The following is a 23,415-nucleotide window of genomic DNA, read 5'->3' as shown; positions in this document are numbered from 1 at the left end:
AAAACTCTCTCAAGGTGGTGAGTGCGGCACTTATCACACTCACACCATTAGTTTCCCACCTCTCAAGGATCATCATCCAACATTGTATGACGTTTGGTGTTTCTCACATATTTCATCTTGTTTTCTAGTTGTTTCACATGGGAGGGTAAATCCAGCCCCTGTTACTCCTTTTTGTTTGGAAGCAGAAGTTGCAAAAGTATATGTAATTTGTTAAAGTTTCCAAACTTGTTTCTTAAGTTATATATATGAGTTTATGAACTTAGATATCTTTTTATGCAGAGGGCGGTATATGATCTCTAGGTATGAAAACAGTTTCTTATAGGAAAACATACTTAATTCATTAATGTGTAAGGAACCCAGTATAAAATTATTTAACATTCCTGCCGAACCACTTCATTCTTTTTTTATTGAAGTATAATTGATTTACAATATTATATTAGTTTCGTGTGTACAGCATAGTGATTCAATATTTTTATAGATTATACTTCATTAAAAGTTATTACAAAACAATGGCTATATTTCCCTGTGTTGTACAAATAGATCCTTGTTGCTTATTTATTTTCTACATCCAACCACATCATTCCTTAATGAAGCTGTGAAAAAACTGTTCATTCAACATGTACGCAGTCTTCTTAAGCTAAACTCTTCACTAGAGATTCAAGAGAACAAAACCAGACCAACTGGCCCCTCCCTCTGGGGCCCTATCCTTTGAGTTCAGAACAAAAGAATTGCTCTTGCTAAGAACATATTAAAGCACAGTTTTAACTATTTCCTATCAACAAGATATTTCCTTATAGCCCCTACAGTAGTCTCTTAGGAAGAAGAAAAGTAACGGAGCTTCCCACATTTAATATACCGTCAGTCATGTTATTTGAAACTTTCTCACATATTTTTAGCATAAAAAAGAAAAGTTTAAACTTGACATGAGAAAGTATAAGTTAGAACATTTTTAAAGCAAGCAAATGACAGTGAAAACTCTAGTGTCTCCCTGTATTTTCAAGACTCAGTATGTGAACAAAAGAAAGAAAGAGAAATCCATCTCACCTAGCTAAGGAAGCATGTAAGCAAAGGGCATCACCTCTTTCTTTCAAGAGAGTAGAATTTCAAAGCCTTATAATTTGGTAGGGGGGGAATGGGGAGGGGAGAGGAGTCAACTGATACCATTAAAGTTAATTGGAGATTTGGGAAGGTGTGGATGAGAAAACTCGTTGTCCACTGCTTTTCCCTGTATTTCTTCTTTTCTTTCTTTTCTATCATAAAGTTTCATTTTTGTGTTCTAAGGTATTACAAATAAGTTACGTAATAAGTAGATGTGAGCTAATGAGTCTACTTTTATCTTTATATATATATATATATATATATATAATACACACACGTGTATGTGTATACACATGTATAAATTATTGCTGATATTTCAATTTAATACTTGGAATTACAATGATCAGATACATGTTTCACACTTGAAATGAGATTGTTCTTATAAAAATTTCCTATTAATTTTGACAAATGTAAGTTTGAAACTTTGTGACCTCACTCAGATACATCCTAGAAATCAATGAGTTTAGTTTTTTTAAGAGTAAAATAGGACATTATCAATGAGTGGTGTGTCTGGAATTATAGATGGTATCAGTAACCCTAACAACTTTAGGGACGGAGGCTTGCACCCAGGGATGGGGGCGGCAGCAGCAGCTGCACTGTGTTTGAAACCGGAGCACTGGTTAGTGAAGGACACAGTGTCACTCTTGATTTACTTAGAAATCATCTCACTTGTTTAGGAGCTCAGTTAGAAAATGAACTTAACACATTCAAGCCAAATCGGAATCATCTGAAATTCCTTCCATCCACACCTCATCTCCCATCTAGGAGAAAAAGGACAATTTCTATCAGAATAAATATATACTAAGAATTCATGTAAATTACTAGGTAAAATCAGTATTAACTAGACAGTAGGCTATGTGATCTGTATCCAACAATATAAAACTTCTGAAAGTGGTTTAAATTTACAGGACTCCTCCATAGTGCCCACCAATAAGTTTTATACCTAGGATGCACGACCAAATGATTTTAGACAACATGTATTCACAACCAAATGGTGGATGATCTTTTTTTACTGGACAAATCCCAAGGCTGGGGATTAGGGAATTAAAGAATTCGTGTGAGTTACTTAAATATTTTTACCAGTTTTAACATATTGATCAGTTCATTAAGGTCCAGTTTACCCTCTGGACCTTAATGAACTGATCAACATGTTAAAACTGGTCAATCTTACAGCAATCTTCAAGGTTTATAATATCATCTCAGAATCCTTTATGAGAGGGTAGATTATGTATCAGTGTCTGGCATGGTGTAGGCACTTACTACATGTTGAACTTACTGAATATTTAGTGAATGAATACCCTTTAAGAGCAAGGACTGTACCTTTCAGGCTGTAGCTCTTTACTGTTGTTAGTAAGATGACAGTCATTTCATTGTTATACAGGATCTAAGTCACTGAAGATTTTCTAGAAGCTAAGAAAAGGTCACCTAAAAACTTTATTTCATAACCCCTTCTTATTATTTTTAAAATAACAAAATCCATATAGAGTTCCAAAAATAAAGCTATATATTTCATGTAGACATTCCATATTCATTTATACCTTCATCTGTTTACCAAATATTACCGAGCTTCTATTAAACATTACACATTATACTATGTCCTGTGAATACAGAACAGAGGAGATGGTTCTGATCAGCAAAAAGTTCACCATTGATTGAGGAGACACACATCTAAACTAATAATTATGATACCTATGGGGAGCAGACCAGAAAGAACACATGTAGTAGATTCAAAGAAGAAGGAGCGATTGAGTCCAGATAGGGAAATCAGAGACTTTATTAAGTAGGGGTGGAAGTGGGAGGAGGAGATACCTGAGCTGAGACTTTAAAAACAATATAATTCTGTTCATGAAAAAACTGTATAATGTAAAAAGTCTGCAATATTATAAAAATTATTTGCAGGTAAAATCCTATCTTATCTTAAAAAGGAGGTAGAGGGAAAAGATCAGAGAGAGTTAATTAAATTTAAATATCATGCCTCAAACAGGAACACTCAAATATAGTATTTTAGTATTTTACTCAATGTTGAAAATGAGCTGAACAGAGATTAAACATAACTTTGGATAATTTAAAGGAAACCGCTTTGCAAAATTTTACTTTCCAAAAAAGTGGAGGATGTATAAGCAAAGAAAGTAGACCATACAGAAAAAAGACAAAAATTTTATTTTTTTAATTTATTTTTTACAACAAAAAGTTTAAAGGAACATCAGGGAGGGAAGTATAGAAAAACAGAGAGCAAAGGGAAGCATGATGAGAGTATTAATTAAAAATTTGCAAGCATAAAATGGATAATCAGTCTATGTTAAAAGACCTGTGGGGCTTCCCTGGTGGCACAGTGGTTGAGAGTCCGCCGGCCGATGCAGGGGACACGGGTTCGTGCCCCAGTCCGGGAAGATCCCACATGCACGGAGCGGCTGGGCCCGTGAGCCATGGCCGCTGAGCCTGTGCATTCGGAGCCTGTGCTCCGCAACGGGAGAGGCCACAACAGTGAGAGGCCCGCGTACCGCAAAAAAAAAAAAAAAAAAAGACCTGTGAATTGAATCAAAAATCCAACTAGCTCTTTATAAGAAACACACCTAAAAAAAAGTATCATAAAAATCTGAAAAGTATGAACAAATACAAATTATGCAAATGCAGAATAAATTAACAACAGAAAGAAAAAAGAGATAAAAATCAAATAAGTAACTTAGAAGAGTGAAATTTTAACATGATAAAGGGTAAATTTACAATGTACATGGAAAAGTGAGATACATTTGTATGCCCTAAATTATGTTTCATTAAATATTGTTAAATACAGGGAGAAATGGGCAAAATCACTATAGTTAGTATTGACAGTTGTTCTTGAACAGATCAAAATTCGGAAGCATTAAGTTTATCTTTCAATACACCATAGTGAAATCAACATTTGTCTTAGAAATTCAAGTCTTAAAGTAGGAAAATTGTTTTTTAGAGAAGAAAGTAATTATTGAATTTAGAAACAGCTAATTAAAATTTCAAAAGGCAAGCCTCAAATAGTGAGAAATAAACATGAACATAGAGGTTAATATAATTAACAGGGCTGATTTCATGCACGTACACACACGCATGCATGCACACACATATACACACACATCAGACTGTGTACTTCATTGCTCACAGAATATCTGTAAGGAGTAAAAGTACGTTGGAACATAAAATCACAATAAAATTCAAACCAAAGCAATAATCAAAAATATAATAAACTATTTTCTGAGTTGAATAAAGAACTCCATGTGTAGATTGAAAGGTCACACATGTTCTAGATTAGACCACCGATAAAAGTACCCATACTTACATACATATCAGCAAAGTTTTGGAATGCAGAGACATAGAAAATATTACAAAAGTAATCCAAACTGATTAAACAGGTGTCCTACAATGGAAATAAATATGGTGTCTCTCATCCTTCTCTGCAACTGTGAATTCCTAAAACAGTGGGAAAACGGCAAGACTGATTCCAAATTCTATATGCAGTGAAATGAATATAAAGACAATAGATATTGTCAGAGAAATGAAAGAGACCTGAAAATGTCCCGAACATACTCCCTTCTTGAAGGTACTATGGCAACATTATGTTAAATAGTTTGCACATATTATTTCATTTCATCTTCCTATCATCACTACAATATAGGTCTTTGGTTCCACTTAAAAAAGAAGAAACTAAAGCCTAGATTAAGTAACTCCCCCCAAGATCACATACCTAATACCAGATGGAGTCAAGATTTCAACCCAAGTCTGTTTGGCGACAAAGTCCTTGCTCTTATTTGCTAGTTTTGATAATTCCCTTAAATAGTTATTAGGATATCTTTCTATCAAAACATTAGACCAAAAAAATACACAAATTTCATGACTATTCAAGAGCTCCCTAATCACCCCATAGCCTTCTAAGTGTATGCTTTGCATGGCACCCGTCAGCATCTCGTTCCTTTTATTTCTCTCCTTTTGAATCTCAGGTGGATAGAATTAAACATGGCATATATCACCATTAGTTCAGGCACATTCTTCTGATTTGTATTATTTCTTCCATCCAATACTATCCCCAATCCCCTTCCTTTCTCTCCTGCATGAGCAACATTCTCTTTATTTTTTGTCTTTGTCTTTGCTTCCAACCTATCTTCCAAATAATTATATTTATGGTCTCTACAGATTCCTGATCTATTGTTCCTCTCTGTCCCTTATGAAGCTTTGTTGTTTTGTTTAATCTTAAGCACATGGTTCATATTTGCCTGGAAAATCTTTCTCTATCTCATTTTTTTCAATTCAGTTAACTAATTTGCCCAGCGTAATCATTGAAAAGGCACTCTGAACACCCGACACTGAACGCTAGCTTTCTAATGCTTCTTAACAGAGGAAGAGAGGAGGCCAGAAGATAAATACAGGTGTATTTATGAATGGGGACTTTTCATCCTACTGCCTAGACTGAGAGTAACTGTAATGATAAACAAATCTGGAGATACATATATATATATAGTCAAACCAGAAAACCTTTCTTTGTGGTGTTCAATAATGTTGCCTTATACTATTTGAAAATTATTAGGAAGAACAGTAGGTAAAGAACAGAAGTGGAAATATGTTAAAATATATTTCCAGTAAATTTCTAACTTCCTCATCTCCATTTATGAAAAGTTAACCTCACTGCCTTCCTCAAAATGCTCTCAGCTTGACAAGACCTTTTTCATAATAGAAACTAATTCCTTTCTATTTCATTGTCCGTCATTAAAGCATTTATTAAAGTGTGCTATTTATTAGAGTTAGTTGTGTTTGATCTCCCAACTGAACTGTAAATCATCTTTACCATTTCTAACAGGGCCTTGCACATTGGTGCCCAATAAACATTTGTGTAATTGAATACATTAGCACACAGAAGTATCTTTATGTATTTTATGATTTTAAAACACTGATTATGTGACTGCCATCACAGGGAAAAAAAGATGATTAAGACAATATATGCCAATATATTTTGAGATCAAAGATAAGTGTTAATATATAATATTAGTATGTTGTGATTTTTATTATTCCCATTATCTTAATCAACAAAACAAAACTGCTTCTAGCTTCTATGGAATTACCTTGCTTTGAAAGTACTTAACTCTTGTTAGCAAACTAAAGTCTTTATTCTTTTTGGTACTCGTTTTACAATTCTGCATATTATAATATCGCTATAAACTGAATGCTTGTGTCCCCCTAAAATTCATATGTTGAAATCTAATCCCCAATGTGATGGTATCTGGAGGTGGGAGCTTTGGGAGATGACTAGGTCATGAGGGCAGAGTCCTTATGAATGGGATTAGTGTCCTCTAAAAGAGACCCAAGATACTCCCTCACCCCTTCTGCCATGTAAGGACACAGTCAGAAGATGGCCATCTATGAACCAGGAAGTAGGCCCTTACCAGACACCAAATCTGCCAGCATCTTGAGCTTTGACTTTTCAGCCTCCTAATTGAGACATAAATGTTTTGTGCTAAGCCACCCAGTATTCTGTTAGACCAAGACAAGTATACAAAATGTTTGTATCACCCATTTTAAATACTTAATATCTGGAATTTTAAGTGATATGAAACCTTACTTTATATTTCCATGAATATTATAAAGCTCTCCCATCATGATTTCTTTATAGTATAAGCATTTTCAGCACATATGCAAACAAAGGTAACACTTTGAAACCTTTATGCTATTTGATTGAATATTTTGTTGTAAAGAAGCAATTTCATTAGAACTTTGAGCAGATTTATTTGCTGTAAAGTTATCTTTCTACATCTTTGGTACATTTTAAGGAGATATTGTCATGTTCAAATTATTATTAACTCCATCCTTAACTAAAGATTACAGATGAAATGGTTGTATAGATTCATCTCAGAGAAACAGAGACCTGCCCCCACCCAATTTTGTTAATTACCAGTTCAGCCAGATGTTTAAATAAACATGTGTGTCTTGAGACATTGCCCAAGGGTCAAGATAACCTGGTCTGCGTAGAACTGTAGGAGTGTATGCTCTTATCAACAAATGACACTGCATATGGACCTGCTTAGAACTTGTCTCTGAGAATACATGGGAAGAATTATTTTTTTGGAAATAAAATACAAAAGAAGAAAAAAAACAGCAGTAGAAGTAGTTTGAAATTTAGATTCCAAGTCATTCTGGACTTGAATAGAACAAACCAAGACCTTTACCACAACACAGTAAGTAGGAAGTTAGTATGGACTACAGGTTAGTGTAGACGATTCAGAGCCCTCAGTGGGAAATAATGGCTAAATCCAACGAGGAGACGGGAAGCTGAGTCTCTCTACTGAAGACTGTTGGTATCATTCAGGAGAGCCCTTTGGAGAATTTGAGCTTAGAAACCATAAAACCAGGCAATCCTCAGGTGTAGGTGCTATTCAAAATTTCGACTTCTTTGCGTTAGTCTTAGGCAGTTTATGTCTGTTCAGTCCTTTCCAAAGAAGGCTCTTGACTGAAACTGAATCAAAATTCTCACACTGCATTCTTCAGTTCACCCTTCTCTGACCTTCACTGTGAAGACTTTTAAAATTTAAAGCCTGAAAAAGTTTACCTCTCCTGAGGCATGGTGATGCTTCCTCTGATCTGATAATGAAAATTAACTGATCAAGACTCCCTTTTCCCCCAGAGCCAAATCTGAGACTGACTAATAGAATTTATAATCTAATCAACTGCATATCTCTTTCCTACCCTGCACTTGACTTTCTACTTCTGCTTATGTTTCCCTTCCTCCTTATTTTCTATGTCTACTTTATCATTATTATAAATATGTATTCCCACTGTAAGGATTCAAGTCCTTTGTGCATCAAGGTGGTGAATATGTAAGGAACTAAATGAATATTTATGATCTGTCTCCTTAATACCTTGATCCACCTATTAATTTCTTTATCCTCTGTCCCAAGGCATCCTCTCCTCAGTAAATGGCCCCACTGTCTACCCAGATCTCGTGCCAAAAACCGAAGGATTATCCATAATTCTCTTTTCACCATCCTTCACATACAATTCATCAGTAAATTCTACTGGCTCTTCCTCTTAATTACATCCTGTTTGATTTTTTTGGATTTTCCCCCCTCCATCTCTATCACTTCTGCCCTGGAATACCAGCTCTCTTCTGGAGTGCAAAAAGAAATCACTAACGATTCTCTATTATTCCCCTCTTCTTCCACTACAATTACAATTTTAAGACTTTATAGTTTTAGAGCAGTTTTAGGTTCATGGCAAAATTGAGAGGAAGGTACAGAGGTCCCCATATACCTCCTACCTCCACATGCATAGCCTCCCCCATTACCAACGCCCCCACTAGAGTGGTACGTGATGAACCTACATTAACATATCATCATCACCCAAAGGCCATAGTTTACATTAGGGGTCACTTTTGGTGTTGTAGAGTCATTGAGTTTGGACACATGTATAATGACACATATCCACCATTAGTATCACACAGAGTATTCTCACTGCCCCCCAAATCCTCTCCTCTCCACCTATTCATCCCTTGCTCCACTCCTAACTCCTGGCAACCACTGATCTTTTTACTTCTCCACAGTTTTGCCTATCCCAGATTGTCATATGGCTGAAATCATACAGTATGCATCCTTTTCAGATTAACTTCTTTCACTTGGCAATACGTATTTAAGTCACCTCCATGTCTTTTCATGGTTTGATAGCTCATTTCTTTTTGGTGCTGAATTATAAACCACCGTCACCACAGTTTATTTATCCATCCTACCTACTGAAGGACATCTTGGTTGCTTCCAAGTTCTGGCAATTATGAATAAAGCTGCTATAAACATCTGTGTGCAGGTTTTTGTATGGACATAAGCTTCCAACTCCTTTGGGTAAAAATACCAAGGAATGGGATGGCTAGATAGTATGGTAAGAGTATGTTTAGTTTTGTGAGAAACTGTCAAACTGTCTTCCGAAGTGGCTGTGTTCTTTTGCATTCCCACCAGCAATGAATGAGAGTTCCTGCTGCTCCATACCTAATTACTTTTTTAATAGAGTGATCTTTTAAAATACAAAGCAGATACTTCTGAGAACATCCTTCTGAGGGGTTCTATTGCACTTTAAATAAATTCAAAACTTCTTTCTCTGGCCAACAAGGTACCACATAATCTGGCCACTGCCTATGTCTATCCTTCCAATCACAGTGGTCTCCAAGCATGTGGGCCATCCTTCTTCTTCCTCAGACATGCCAAGCTTACTCTCGTGTTTCCGCCTGCCGTTGCTTCTGGCCAGATCACTGTGCCCCAGAATGTCTCGCAGCTGCCTCCATCTTTCAGGTCCCGCCAACCTACCTCAAGTTCTATCTTCTCAGAGATGCCTTCCCTCACCACACCACTCTTCCCCCTCCCCCTGGCATCATTATCAAGCTCACATTGTTATCTCCCATCACTTATCACCTCTTTCCTCAGTTTTACTTTTTTCCATTGTACTTATCTCCATCTATGTCTTATTATATTTGTTCATTACTTATTTATCTTGTTATATTTGGCATGACTTATTTATGCCTTCCAATATAAGTTTCTTGAAAATACGGGCATTGTCTTTCATGAGTATTGTTTCATCTCCATGTCTAAAAACACATATACTAGGTGCTCAATAAATATTCATTGAGCTAATGAATATTTAATGTTTCTTAAATATAAAGCTCAACTACTTGAATTAGGCCAATGAGAAATGATAGAGAATAGTAAGACACACTGCCTTCTAAGAGCTAAGATCTCTTTGGAGGGACAAGCTCAATACATACAACACAAATAGAAATACAAGGACAATCTAGGGAGGGCCAACACTGTGCTACTGTAAATGAGCATGGCAAGTTCAGTGCACAGTGGAGGAAAGCAGCCTGTCTCAAACTTACGGTGGCCCAGAATTTGCTGCTCCTTGAATGCTAGGCTGAAAAGCACGGAGATTAATCTTTAAGCTATCTATCCTGTGCCAGAGGTAGACAGACTACATGTGTCAAAATCCTGGTTCTGCCTTTTACTTTCTGGGTGCATGTCTCTGTTTCTTATTTTCCATATTTATAAAACAGGAATAATGATAACTAACTCATTCGCTCAACATGTTCACTCATTCATTAATCTAGAAATAGTTTAGTCTTTCACTTCAAAAGACAAGGATTCTTGGGGCTTCCCTGGTGGCGCAGTGGTTAAGAACCCACCTGCCAATGCAGGGGACACAGGTTTGATCCCTGGTCTGGGAAGATCCCACATGCCTGCAGAGCAACCAAGCCCCTGCACCACAACTACTGAGCCTGCCCTCTAGAGCCCACAAGCCACAACTACTGAGCCCACGTGCCACAACTACTGAAGCCCACGTGCCTAGAGCCCGTGCTCCACAAGAGAAGCCACTGCAATGAGAAGCCCACGCACCACAACAAAGAGTAGCCCCTGCTCACTGCAACTAGAGAAAAGCCCACGTGCAGCAACGAAGACCCAATGCAGCCAAAAATAAAATAAAATTAAAAAAGACAAGCGTTCTATTCTCATTGAACTTCCTTTCTAATAGGCTAATATTATAATAAATATCGCATGTGTTTATTATGTAAGATAATGCGTGGAAGTGCTTGGCACAGTACCTGGCACCAAATAACCACTCAGAAATTTAGGTATTATCATTTTTATTAGGCATTAGGTAACATTGTAGGTTTGGGAGCAGGAAAAAAAGTTAAAAGCAGTGTTTTAGAAAGAAGAGTCTATTTACAAGAAATAGAAATTATTAGAAAGGATTGAAATCAGAGGCAGAGAAACCAGTTATGATTTTTATAATTTGTATGGCCTCCCACCATTCTGCCTAAAGTAAGTATAACTCGAAACTACATCTTCAGTTTTACTGGGATTCTGATCATCTTCCTTAGGCCAATTCAGTTGCCTCAGTCTTGCCAATAATAGATTCTGGCAATGAACTGCATCTTGGTAGCACACTTAGAACCAAGAGTAGATAATAAATAGAGCAAAAACCATGTTATATCATGGCATGCCCTCAATTTTTATTTACTAACTAATCACAGGTGTCTAATATACTGGGTAGTATGCTGTGCATTCTTCCCAAATTAAATAAGTTCTGATATCTGAGAGTTCAAAAGTGAGCAGAGAAGAAAAATACATAAGCATATTCTTGGAAAGTGGTGGAATTTTAATATGAAAGTTCCAAAGAAGAGAAAATGGTCATCAGAGGAGACTTCATGGAGGGGATAATGGGATATCCAAGAATTAGTGGGGTTTACCAGTCATAAGTGGAAGAAGAAATAATAGCATTCTTTATTGATAATAATCGTTATCACTAACATTCATTGAGCACTTACTATGTGTCAGTTACTATTCTGAGTGTTTTATAAGGATAAACTGACAATCCTAATAATAAACCATGAAATGGCTACTAGTGTTATTCCTGTTTTGTAGATGAGGAAACTAAATCCCAGACTTATTAAATAACTTGCCTATGGACACATAGCTCTGAAGGAACAAAGGATGTATTTGAATCTCAGGAATCTAATTCTAGACCCCATGCTCATAATCATGTGCCCTTTCTCTATGGCATGTATTGCATTGCACTAATTTCCTATCTAATTAATGTTCTTTAGCAAAAAGATGTGTATACACATCATGTATACACTGATGTGTATAAAATTGATTAATAAGAACCTGCAGTATAAACAAACAAACAAACAAAACAACTAATACTAAACTTTCTTTGGGTTATTTGTATGGAAATATGTTAATATAAATGTTTCAGACATTAAATTTCTAAAAATCTTACATGTCTGGTATAATGTTATAAGTCATAATTCTAGTTATTACCTTAAAATGTATATCTCAGAAATAACTAAATTTCCTTGTCAATTGCATTATTATGAACTTTCATCAAATCTTTAACCGTGGTCATTTTTAAGTCTTTTGTCATTTACAGACAGTTCTGGGTGCACTCTGATGCTTTTGCAAATGTGTTCCTATAAAAGGGTTTCATCTTCAAGGAATTCATGGAAATGACTCTGACAAGTACAGGTTTCTGGTAACTGACTATATTGCTGAACTGAATGAATGAGCATTTTCAGAACTCTAATGGAAAACTGGTGAACTCATAAAAGTGCTAACAAAAGATCAAGATAAAAAAAATTAATTACATGGGACTGAGTGAACTGATGAGGATGATTATAATTTTTGTGACTTTCTGTTTGCATAAAAAAAAAATCCCACAAGGACTCAGAGGCAAAAAATATACAAATCAATTTTCACTGCAAAGTAAAGGAGCTGTTACAGTGGAGGATTACTGGACTGAATGTCAATATTATAACATAGTATGAGTGTGTTTCGTGTTTGGTAATTGCAATCATTGTTGCTTTTGTTGTGGTCATCCATTTACAATGCTTGGTGCCAGTCTATTTATCTCTTGTAAAAGTAAAATACAGTGTGTGTGTGAAAAAAAAAAAAATTCACAAGCTGATTCTGAAATACAGAATTGCGTATGGAATTGTAAAGGACTCCAAATAACCAAAACAATCTTTCAAAAGAACAAATTTGGAAGACGAACTTTCTGACTTCCAAACTTACTACAAAGCAACATTAGTCGAAACAGTGTGGGACTGGCATAAAGATAAACACATAATATTGAGAGTCCAGAAATAAACCCATGTATGTATGGGTCAACTAAGTTTTCACAAGTGTGCCAAATCATTCAACTGGGAAAGAAGAGTTGTTTCCAAAAAAAATGGTTCTTGGACAACTGATATCCACATGCAAAAGAATGAAGTTGAAACCTTACCTTACACCATATACAACAATTAATTCAAAATTGATCAAAAACCTAAATCTAAGAGCTAAAATGATAAATCTCTTAGAAAAAAATCTAGGGGTAATTTTTCATGACCTCGGATTTGACAAGGATTTTCTAGGTATGACTCCAAAAGCATGAGCAACAGAAACACATAGTGGAACTTCATCAAAATTGAGAACTGCTGTGCTTCAAGAGACATTCTAGAGAAAGTGAAAAGACACCCACAGAAAGGGAGAAAGTATCTGCAAGTATATATCTGATAAAGGGTTTGTACCTAGAATATATGAAAAACTCTTCAACTCAGTAATAAAAGACTAATAATAAAATAGTAACATTGGATTTTTACCCAATTTAAGAATGGGGAAAAGATCTGAATAAACATTTTTCCAAAGAAATATGCAAATGACCAGGTAAGCAACTGAAAAGACGTTCGTCGTAATTAGTCATGAGGGAAATGCAAATCAAAACCACAGTGAGAGGGGCTTCCCTGATGGCTCAGTGGTTGAGAGTCCGCCTACCGATGCATGGGACACGGGTTCGTGCCCCGGTCCGGGAAGGTCCCATATGCCACGGAGCGGCTGGGCCCGTGAGCCATGGCCGCTGAGCCTGCGCGTCTGGAGCCTGTGCTCCGCAACGGGAGAGGCCACAACAATGAGAGGCTCGCGTACCGAAAAAAAAAACAAAACAAAACTCAGTGAGATACCACTTCACATCCTCTAGGATGGCTATAATCGAAAATTCAGAAAATAACAAGTGTTGGGAGGATGTGGAGAAATTGGAACCCTCATACAATGCTAGTGGGAATGTAAAATGGTGTAGCCATTTTGGAAAACAGTCTGATAATTCCTCAAACAATTAAAAACATAGAGTTATTATATGATCCAGCAATTCCAGTCCTAGGTGTATACCCAAATGCAAACCATATGTCCACACAAAAACTTGTACAGCAATGTTACCAGCATTAGTCATAAGTATTCAACAGGTGGAAACAACCCAAATGTCTATCAGCTGATGAATGAATAAACACTGTGTCTATCCATACAACAGAACATTATTCGGCCACAAAAAGAAATAAAGTACTGACATATGCTACAACGTGGATGAGCCTTGGAAACATTATGCTATGTAAAAGAAGACAGTCACAAAAGACCATTAATATGAAATGTGCAGAGTAGTCAAATATATTGAGACAGAAAGTAGCTTAGTGGTTGCTTAGGGCTGGGGGAGATGAAGGTTGATAGCTCAAAAGTATCAGATTTCTTTCTGAGGTGATAAAAACTGTTCTAAAGTTGACTGCAGTGGTGGTTGCACATATATATCATTTACATAGACTTTAAATCGTACACTTAAATGGGTGAATTGCATGTTATGTGAATTACAATAAAGCTGTCAAAAAAACCCACAGAAGTTAAAAGGGAGAAATAAACAATCCTACTTTCAAACCCTATCTCTCTAGCCACCTCCCCTATGGACGGTTCCTCAAACACTGATTTCCCACATGTTGTGAGAGCTGAGGGTATAATCTCCTTACCTCTTCCTTGGTCATGGGACAGAAACATAAAAGGCTTTTGTGCCACAATCAATTAGATTTGGAACAAGATATCCATCCCTGGGAATCACCTGCTACTTCATCTATCAATGTCACCAAAGTATTGGTGACCTGAAAGAGCAAGGTCAGGTAAGTAAACACTGGAAGAATTTGGGAGATGCCCAGTTTTATCAATAGTTTTCCTTTTCAAATTGGTACAAAGCAGAAGTTAGAAATTCATAGTCATTCACAGTAGACGTGTCACCTGACTGTCCATATTGGATTGTCAGAAATGAGAAGGGGATTTAAGGCAAACTATGGATATTTTGTTTTATTGGGGAAGTAAACCCTCTAACAATCAAGGAATAAAACCAATCTTTCAGACTAGTAAAATATAATTTCTGTTATAAAAAAAAGGTGCTTCTTTATCTTTCTTCCAAGAGGGCACAGAAAAAAAGGATAATATTTTTTACAGCTCAAGCCAAGTACAAAGACTTCCTTAATATTGCACAGAACTCCTGGGATATAATAAAGATTTCCTAGTAACTAAACTAATTTTTATACCTATCCTAATATGGCTGTCCAATATCTAATTCACTGATTTTAGAGTAAAATAATCAAGTAAATGTAAACTCCAAAAAGTAGCTAAACCTTGCCTGTTTCCAATCATTCCATTTCCATGCAACACACATCATTTTGTAACACATTTTGTAAGCCACTTTACATGTTCATGCATGTGTTAAAATAGCAATTTAGCATAGTGGTTACGAGAATAGATTCCTGAGGTCGACTGCCAGCATTTGAATCCTAGCTCCTCCATAGTCATGTGACTCTGAGTTAGTCACTTAGCCATCCTGTACTTCAGTTTTCTCCTCTGTAAACTGGTGAAAATGTAAGTATGAACCACATAAAGTGGTTGTGAAGATTAAACGAGTGAACACGTGGAGTTTGTGGAACAGAGGTTGGCACACAGTGATTCTCAGTACGTGTCTACTATCACTCCCTAATTTTGTTTTCACACATTATATCATTTGATGTTCAAATTAGCCAAGATATTTAAGTAGGACAGATATAAGCAGTCCTAGTTTTTTTTATGCACTATATCCTTGTAGACTGTATTTTATGTTTGTATGTGTGTGTGTTAAAATCCTGATTACACACATGCCCTGTATCCTGATTATGAATTTCATAGTGCTCTGCACACCGTAAGCATTCATCAAGTATGCTATGATAACAAAACAGATGAAAAAGATACTTACGAGTTCATGCATCTATTTGTTGGACATTGATAGAAACTTGCAAATAAGTGGATAAAAAATAACAACAGGGCTTCCCTGGTGGCGCAGTGGTTGGGAGTCCACCTGCCGATGCAGGGGACACGGGTTTGTGCCCCGGTCCGGGAAGATCCCGCATGCCGTGGAGCGGCTGGGCCCGTGAGCCATGGCCGCTGAGCCTGCGCATTCGGAGCCTGTGCTCCGCGACAGGAGAGGCCGCAGCTGTGAGAGGCCCGCGTACTGCAAAGATAAATAAATAAATAACAACAATCAGAAAGATTATTTCTTATGAGGCAATATTAGCAAACAAAAAAAAATGCACAGATAAGAAATTCAGAGAGAAAACATAGGTTCTGCTGTACTAGTATTTAACATTTGAGGAAATGTAGTTCCTACGTGTCTAAATGCATTTTGCTTTAACCAAGGAGTTAAAATGCTCACAACTATGAGTATTTACTTATATAAAGTACGTACGTATCATTTGTTTGTGTTATTTGAGAATCAAGTCAAACCACAAACTGCTAGAATCACTGGGAAGCCCCTGGTCTCCTTCCCTAGCCCACTGGTCAGCCCAGGGGCTCAGCTTTGGATCTACCCCCCTTTGGTTTTAGACCCAGCACCCATTTCATCACCGTGCTTCAGAGCTAAAACCTGCAAGGGATTCCACTCCACTATTTGTCCTCACAAGGAAAATAATTCTCTTTGTCATAAACAAATTGAAGGGTATTAGTAAGAATGTAACCAAAATGTTGAGGAAGCTGGTAATCATATCAGAGAAGCCCAGACAAAGACACTGGGTTGATTAGTAGAAAACAATAAGGGATCAGGTGTATCTGATCCCTGACTTGGACTATGTGAAAGGCTAAGATAGGGAAGAGGAATTCGACTTGCTCGTAGAGGACTGGTGACTAAATTTAAAGGATATAGATGTGGACTTCAGATGTGGAAGAACTTACTGATAATCAGAATCCTTGCATGGTCCTGAGATTCCTGTCCTAGAGCCGTATCAGCAGGGGCTAGACAATAACATGACAGAGATGCTCTAGAAAACGTTTCAAAACCAGCTGAATGGAGTAACCGTACTAAGTGATCTTTAGAGTCTCAAGAGTAGGAATCTACGACTCTACAAAACCAGGGAATATAAGAAAAATGTGAATAAACTAAAGCTCACAAAAATGGTTTCTACAGGACCAAAACTTTCCAATAGCAAACTGTGTTTTTCACACATTTAAAATTGAAAATGTAATGCACCATTAAATGTGCATATACATAGTCAGAGTACTAAATATTTTACATACTGCTGTGGGTTAGACTGTGTCCCCCAAAAACTATGTTGAAGTCCTTCCACTGCCCCCAGAACGTGTGATCATGACTTTAATTGGAAATAGGGCCTTTACAGATATATTCAAGTTAATATGAGGTCATACTGGATTACTGGGCTCAAAATCCAATGACCAGTGTCCTTATAAGGAGAGAAAGATTTGAGACACACAGATGCAAAGGGAAGAAGTCCATGTGAAGACAGAGGCAGAGATTTATGTTACGTAATCAAAGGAATGCCAAGGATTACTGGTAACCACCAGAAGCTAGAAGAGGCAAGGAAAGATTCTTTCCTAAAGTGTTCACAGGGAGTATGGCCCTGCCAGCACCTTGATTTTGGATTTCTAGTCTCCGGAACTTGAGAGAATACATTTCTGCTGTTTTAAGCCCCGTAGTTTGTGGTACTTTTTACGGCAGCCCTAAAAAACTAATACGCACGCTTTATTCTCTACAGCAATAGTACGGAAAGAATTAGGCTCTCTAATGACGGATGGAAATCCTAAGACTGAGGAGGTTAGAAAACTTGGTCAAGGTCACACACTAGAAAACTGCAGGAACAGACTCCATCCAGGTCTGAATTCCTGACTCCCCTCTACAACAGGCACTCACCCAGGGAATGTCACACACTTTAGTATTGGGCACATGAAGGTCATCTGACTTACGCAACAGAGCTTCCACCTCCACTTAATTATTCTTGCCCATCCCAGAGGCGCCCAGTTTTTGGCCATCATCTGTAGGGGGCTAGAAGTTCTTTCAGTACCTGACTTGGCGGGGAGAGGTAGGGTTCAGGAATAAAAGCAAAGTGCAGATCAGTTGGGGCCTTCCTCCACAGCACCTATGTGCTTATCCTGAGCAGCCCCACACCCCTGTCTTCCCACATTTAATCAGATATAAGATATTTGCTGAAGTTTGACTTATTGGAAAGGAAATATGATCAAAGGTACTGAAAACTTTCGATTGGGAGATTAAAAAGCAGTAGCTTCTCAAATAAATATTCTTAGTTGTTGGCTTAAAGGATTCAGGAAACAGGGAATTCCCTGGCAGTCCAGTGGTTAGGACTCTGTGCTTTCACTGCCGAGGGCACAGGTTCAATCCCTGGTTGGGGAACTAAGATCCCACATGCCTCTCTGTGTGGCCAAAAAGTTTTTTTTAGAAAAAGGATTCAGGAAACAATTGCAAGACAATTTGAAGCCATCGCTGGTTTCTATTTTACTCAGAGTTGATCTAAAAATATCGTAAGTATTTGTGACATCTTTAAACAGATTTTTTTAAACCCAGTGTAGGGAAAGCGACAAAGAAAACTAGAATTATGGATGAGCTTCTGAGGAGCTCCGATGGAGGCTGACATTCCACCTCTCACATGTGGTGATCATCTGGGGGTTCACGTGCCCCTTCGCCAGGAGAAGGAGCTCCTGGCATGAGATATCTGCCGGCTGGTGGTACGCAGCTGCCAGACAAGCCTCCAAGTGGTTGCCTGCCTCGCTTGAGTGAACCTTTTAAAATATTTATATGTACGTGCTAATAAAAACCAAACAATGTACCCAGGTACTTTTTTTTTTTTTTTTTTTTTTGCAGTACGCGGACCTCTCACTGCTGTGGCCTCTCCCGCTGTGGAGCACAGGCTCCGGACACACAGGCTCAGCGGCCATGGCTCACGGGCCCAGCCGCTCCGCAGCATGTGGGATCTTCCCGGACCGGGGCATGAACCTGTGTCCCCTGCATCGGTAGGCGGACTCTCAACCACTGCGCCACCAGGGAAGCCCGCAGGTACTTTTAAAAGTCACGAAAATACTGTGCCACTGTGCTCAGGGAATTGCTGAATTTTACTTTTGAGAACACAGTGCTTCACAGGAGTCATGCTGAAAGAATTTGTGTATGTAGAAATATGAAAGTCAGATTGATCTGCGGTGGTAAACTACTGACAAGGTCTCAGATGTCTAGAATGCAGTTGTGAATGTAGATCTATGTGGGAAAGGTCATTTAGCCTACACAGAACCATCTCAGCTTCCAGGACAAAGCGGGGCAGTGTGCTTCAAAGAAGTCCTTAGGCTAGAGACGATTTACCCTGGCATTCGATTCACCCAACATTTATTGGATGGATATTCAGTGTCTTGAAGCAACTGGGGTTATAAAGCTGATCCAACAGCAAGGCAGGTGGTGTAGTGGGTGGAAAAAACATTAGCTTTGGAGTCAAGTTCCAAATCCCAACTGTGCGGTTCACAAGCTCTGCTGTCCTGGCAACTCGGCCTCTCCTAGCGTCAAAGTCTTCATCTGTGCACTCGTCATCACGTCAACCTCACAGGCTATTCTGAGTATTATCAAGTGAGACTGTGCGTGTAAAGCACCTAGCCAGGACTTGCATGCAGCAGCATGTCTCAATAAATGTGTCTTTCTTCCTTTCCCTCTCCAATTCTCAATCCCTCCTTGATAGTAACCTTGGTTTTATGTAGGTCCTACCCTACCCCCAACACCTCCTGAGTAAGACTCATGCCATCTCTCCTGGTCCCCGAGGCAGAGGACTACGTGACACGTTCAATACCTCTGGACTGAGCATAGAGAGGGGGCCCCTGAGACAAGGCTGGTTACACAGTTGTTGAGATTTGTAGGTTATGTTCAGGATTTTATACTCTTTCATTGTAGTAATAGGAGACACAACAGTTTTAAATAGGCTTTCACTGGAGACTGAACTTTGGGGACAGGTGGGGATGCAAGGAGACTTTTGCAGTAGTTCAGTAAAGAGACAGTGGGATTCTGGATTGGGGGGACAGGGCAGGTGTCAGTGGAGAGAAAAATCATTGGATGAATTTAAGGAAAAATGCAGGTAAAATGGTGAACTGGAGACTGTTTAGATATGCAGTAGAGGGAGAGAAAGAAAAAAATCCATGTCGCAAACATAATTGCAAGAGCTTAGAATAGCATCTGGCACATAATGAACATTCAATAAATGTTATTATTATTACTATACTTAATATACAATATGTTAAAATACACTAAAGCACACATAAATATGATTTTTTGTTAGTACAAAATCATGAAAGGATTTTTATAGTTTTGCTTCTGAAATTCTTTGGCTAGGCATCTCAGTGAATTTACGATTTGTTATATTTTTATTATAAGCAACTTGTATATTCAGGAATTCTTACAAAAAGGGAAATCTAAGCTACAGATCATTTCCAAACATGAAAATTTTGTGAATACTAATTTCAACAATTAATGAAGTTGACTTAATATTATGTTCTGAAGACATTTAAACATTTATCAATGTTGGTTTTATGGTCTCCTTTTTCAGATTTTGGAGCATATCATTTGTTTTTAGGACTCAAATATTTTCAAAGGGCCTTAAAAAAGCTCTCAGGCCCTAAGTCACATGCCTGTTATACCTAATTAACAGAATGGACCTGAACCAGTGGACAACTGAGAAAGCACAAAGTGAAGCCAGGATCATAATACATCAGATTCTGCTAAAGGGGACAATTTGGAGAAAATGACATCACATGACCTAATTTTTCTCAACTTTTATTAAATGGTTCCCAGGCTATCTCCTCCTTAACTTGGGGAGTTTACTAAATGTCACTGTAGTTTAATACATACCATTTACCCTTTTATCTTATGTGTAAATAAGAGCTTATCAAATTATGTCTTTCATCAGACTGTTTAGGATCAAAGTCACTGCATATTAATGATTATCCTTGTGAAAGTATGAGGTTTTCAAAGGGCAGCAAACACTACCTCTGCAGGATAGCATTTTTGACCTTAAAAGGACATTAAATATCATAGAATTCAAAAAGGAGAAATGACTTGCCCAAAATCACGTAGCAGCTACTGACATGACCAGGGAAGTCAGTCACTCTGCAAACACTCTGACTAGTTCTTACCAGAGTTCTTACTTGAGTTCTTACTAGTTCCTTAAAAGACAGATGAATGCTGGTCAGCGACTTGTAGCCTAGAATCTCCGTATCAGCTCACAAAGCACTCAGAGTGTTCATACTCTGGTCCCACACGTAAAGGTAAAAACCTTTAGAACTGACTCTGAGAACAAATTAGGGAGATTTAAAATGATCGAAACAATCTGGCAGGAAATTGGTTATTTACTACGAATTCTACTCAAGGAACTTGAATGCATTTAAGAATTTGCCTGAAATGTACAATGGTAGAAGAAACAAAAACAAAAAAACACTCTACCTTTACCATCTCTTCCAGTGGAAATCGTTATAGTTAGTGGGATTTTCGCAAGTGATTCACTTAATGGCTTGCAAGAAATGACCAACTGAAACTTGATTCATATAAAGAGTAACTTTTATTCCGGACAATTCCTACCTGTTACTGCTAGTGGGAAATATCATGAGAAAAGTGAATGCTGTACTGATTTTCCAGAGGGTAACACCGGTCATACTAAAATGTTGGAAAGTGAAGCGCTACTTTCAGTAGTGTTGTGATAAAGGAATTCTAACTACCAGAATAATTATTCCTTTTCATTGCAGCTACTACTAATTGAGAGCTTACTATGTACAAAACAAAATCATTTAAACTTCATGACACCCCAATAAGTAAATATTACTGTACCGCTTTTACAGATGAAGAAACTGAGTTTCAGAGAATTTAAACAGCTTATCCACAGTTACAGAACCACTAGGCTTCAAACCCACGTCTATGTGATAGCATGGCCTTGCTGTTAAGAAGTATACAACTCTACATTTGAATCACAAGGTATTAGCCAGTTGTTGGGCATTTCTAAAAACATCCCTGTAATTGGTTACAAGAGCCTAAAGATGGAGCTGGAGTTCTGACAAGAGGTAGAGATCTGAAAGTCATTGGTGTGTGGATGGCAATCAAAGGAGAGGATACATTGTTTCAGTCTTTTGAGGTTTAAATTTGAGACCATCTCATTCCAAAAATATTTAGGGAATATCTATTCAGACCAGGCACTGTTCTAGATGCTCGTGATACATCAGTGAACAAAGGAGACAAAACGATCTCTGTCTTCCTGGAGTTTACATTCTTATGGGGGGTGGAGGGAACACAGATAAAAACATAATAAATAAGTAAATTATATAGTATGTTAAAAGGTGATAAGTGAAATGGTGCTAAGGTGACTACCCGAGGAAGAAGAGAAGCAGAGAGAACACCAGCCCTTACTGACTCCTGCGAAAATTCCTATGATCTGCTTAGCGGACACGTCAGTAAATGGAAAGTGAGTTTCCTATCAGCTTTAGTACTATTAATACATCTGAGGTGATCCAGAGAGTCTGGGTAAAAATTAAAGTTTTGTAAATGGCTGACTAATAACTCTGGAAGCAGGCCATTGCCCCTATGTACCCCAGGGATGCTACCAGAAGCTAGGAAATCCCACAACCCAGGCAAATACAATCACAACTACAACTCTGGTTGTAACTAGCCCAGTGCCCTAATTGAAACAAACAAACAAAAATATGGCATCTGTGTTGGGATGGTCTCATCACCATCTATCCACCCAAGTTTCTCCTTGCTCTGACCAAAATCACGCAGTAAGAACCATTGCTCAGGAATAGACCCAGAGCTTCTCAGACTCCGAGGGTCATTATAGTTCCTCACTCCAGGTTTTTCCCACCCATTCAGCAGCAATGCAAAGCAGGCAGGATGAGCCTTTCTTGTGTATGAAGTAAACAGAGCAACAATGAAGTGTGACTTCAGGGGAAGGAAATGGTTTCCTGCCTACATGAAACAACACATCTATGGAGGAACAACATCTACGAGTAGTAAAATACTCAACTGTAAAATGAAAACATTAATTAAAGCAGACAAAGGTTCATATCATATACAATCCTACAAATCGTATCTTCAATTATTTTACCTGACTTAAATTTAAAATGTATGTGCCCAGACAGTCTCAAAGATATGTCCATACTATGTTACAAGGATTTAAATAGCTGTATCTTGAAATTTAATGTGAATCTGCATGGTAGAATGAATACCTCTTGTTGTTTTGTTGCTTTTTTAAAATCATAGTAAAACAACATATTGACATAAAATTTACCATCTTAACCATTTTCAAGTATACAGTACAGTAGTGTTAACTACATGCACAGGATCTCTCGAACTTTTTCATCTCGCAAAACGGAAACTCTATACTATTGAACAACTGTTTTCACCCTCCCCCCAATGCCTAGCAACCACCGTTCTACTTTCTGTTTCCATGAGTTTGACTACTTAGATCCCTCATATAAGTGGAATCACGCAGTACTGATTTTTCGTGAGGGTCTTATTTCACTTAGCATAATGTCCTCAAGGTTCATCCATGTCATAGCATATAAGAAGATCTTCTTCTTTTTAAAGGCTAAATAATATTCTATTTTTTAAATTAGTAAGTTTTCTATAATAGGATACAGGCTAAAATATTTAAACTTTCCATAGGAAATTATAATTATGCAG

General features: G+C 37.6%; 1 long non-coding RNA gene across 1 annotated transcript in view; it reads right to left on the bottom strand.

Annotated features, from left to right (window-relative positions):
* LOC114886029 overlaps positions 1-15,796 on the bottom strand; it is a 59,078-nt gene extending 43,282 nt beyond the window's left edge. The window contains exon 1 of the long non-coding RNA XR_003791230.1: positions 15,673-15,796. This is a non-coding gene — a long non-coding RNA (uncharacterized LOC114886029). The remainder of the gene's footprint in view (positions 1-15,672) is intronic.
* Between the last annotated feature and the right edge of the window lie 7,619 nt (positions 15,797-23,415).

The sequence above is a fragment of the Monodon monoceros genome, unplaced genomic scaffold, assembly GCF_005190385.1.
Source record: "Monodon monoceros isolate NGI ecotype Baffin Bay Population unplaced genomic scaffold, NGI_Narwhal_1 Super_Scaffold_6, whole genome shotgun sequence".
NCBI classification, from domain to species: domain Eukaryota; kingdom Metazoa; phylum Chordata; class Mammalia; order Artiodactyla; family Monodontidae; genus Monodon; species Monodon monoceros.
The sequence above is the reverse complement of the archived record's forward strand: the minus strand, read 5'-3'. Positions and strand labels throughout refer to the sequence as shown.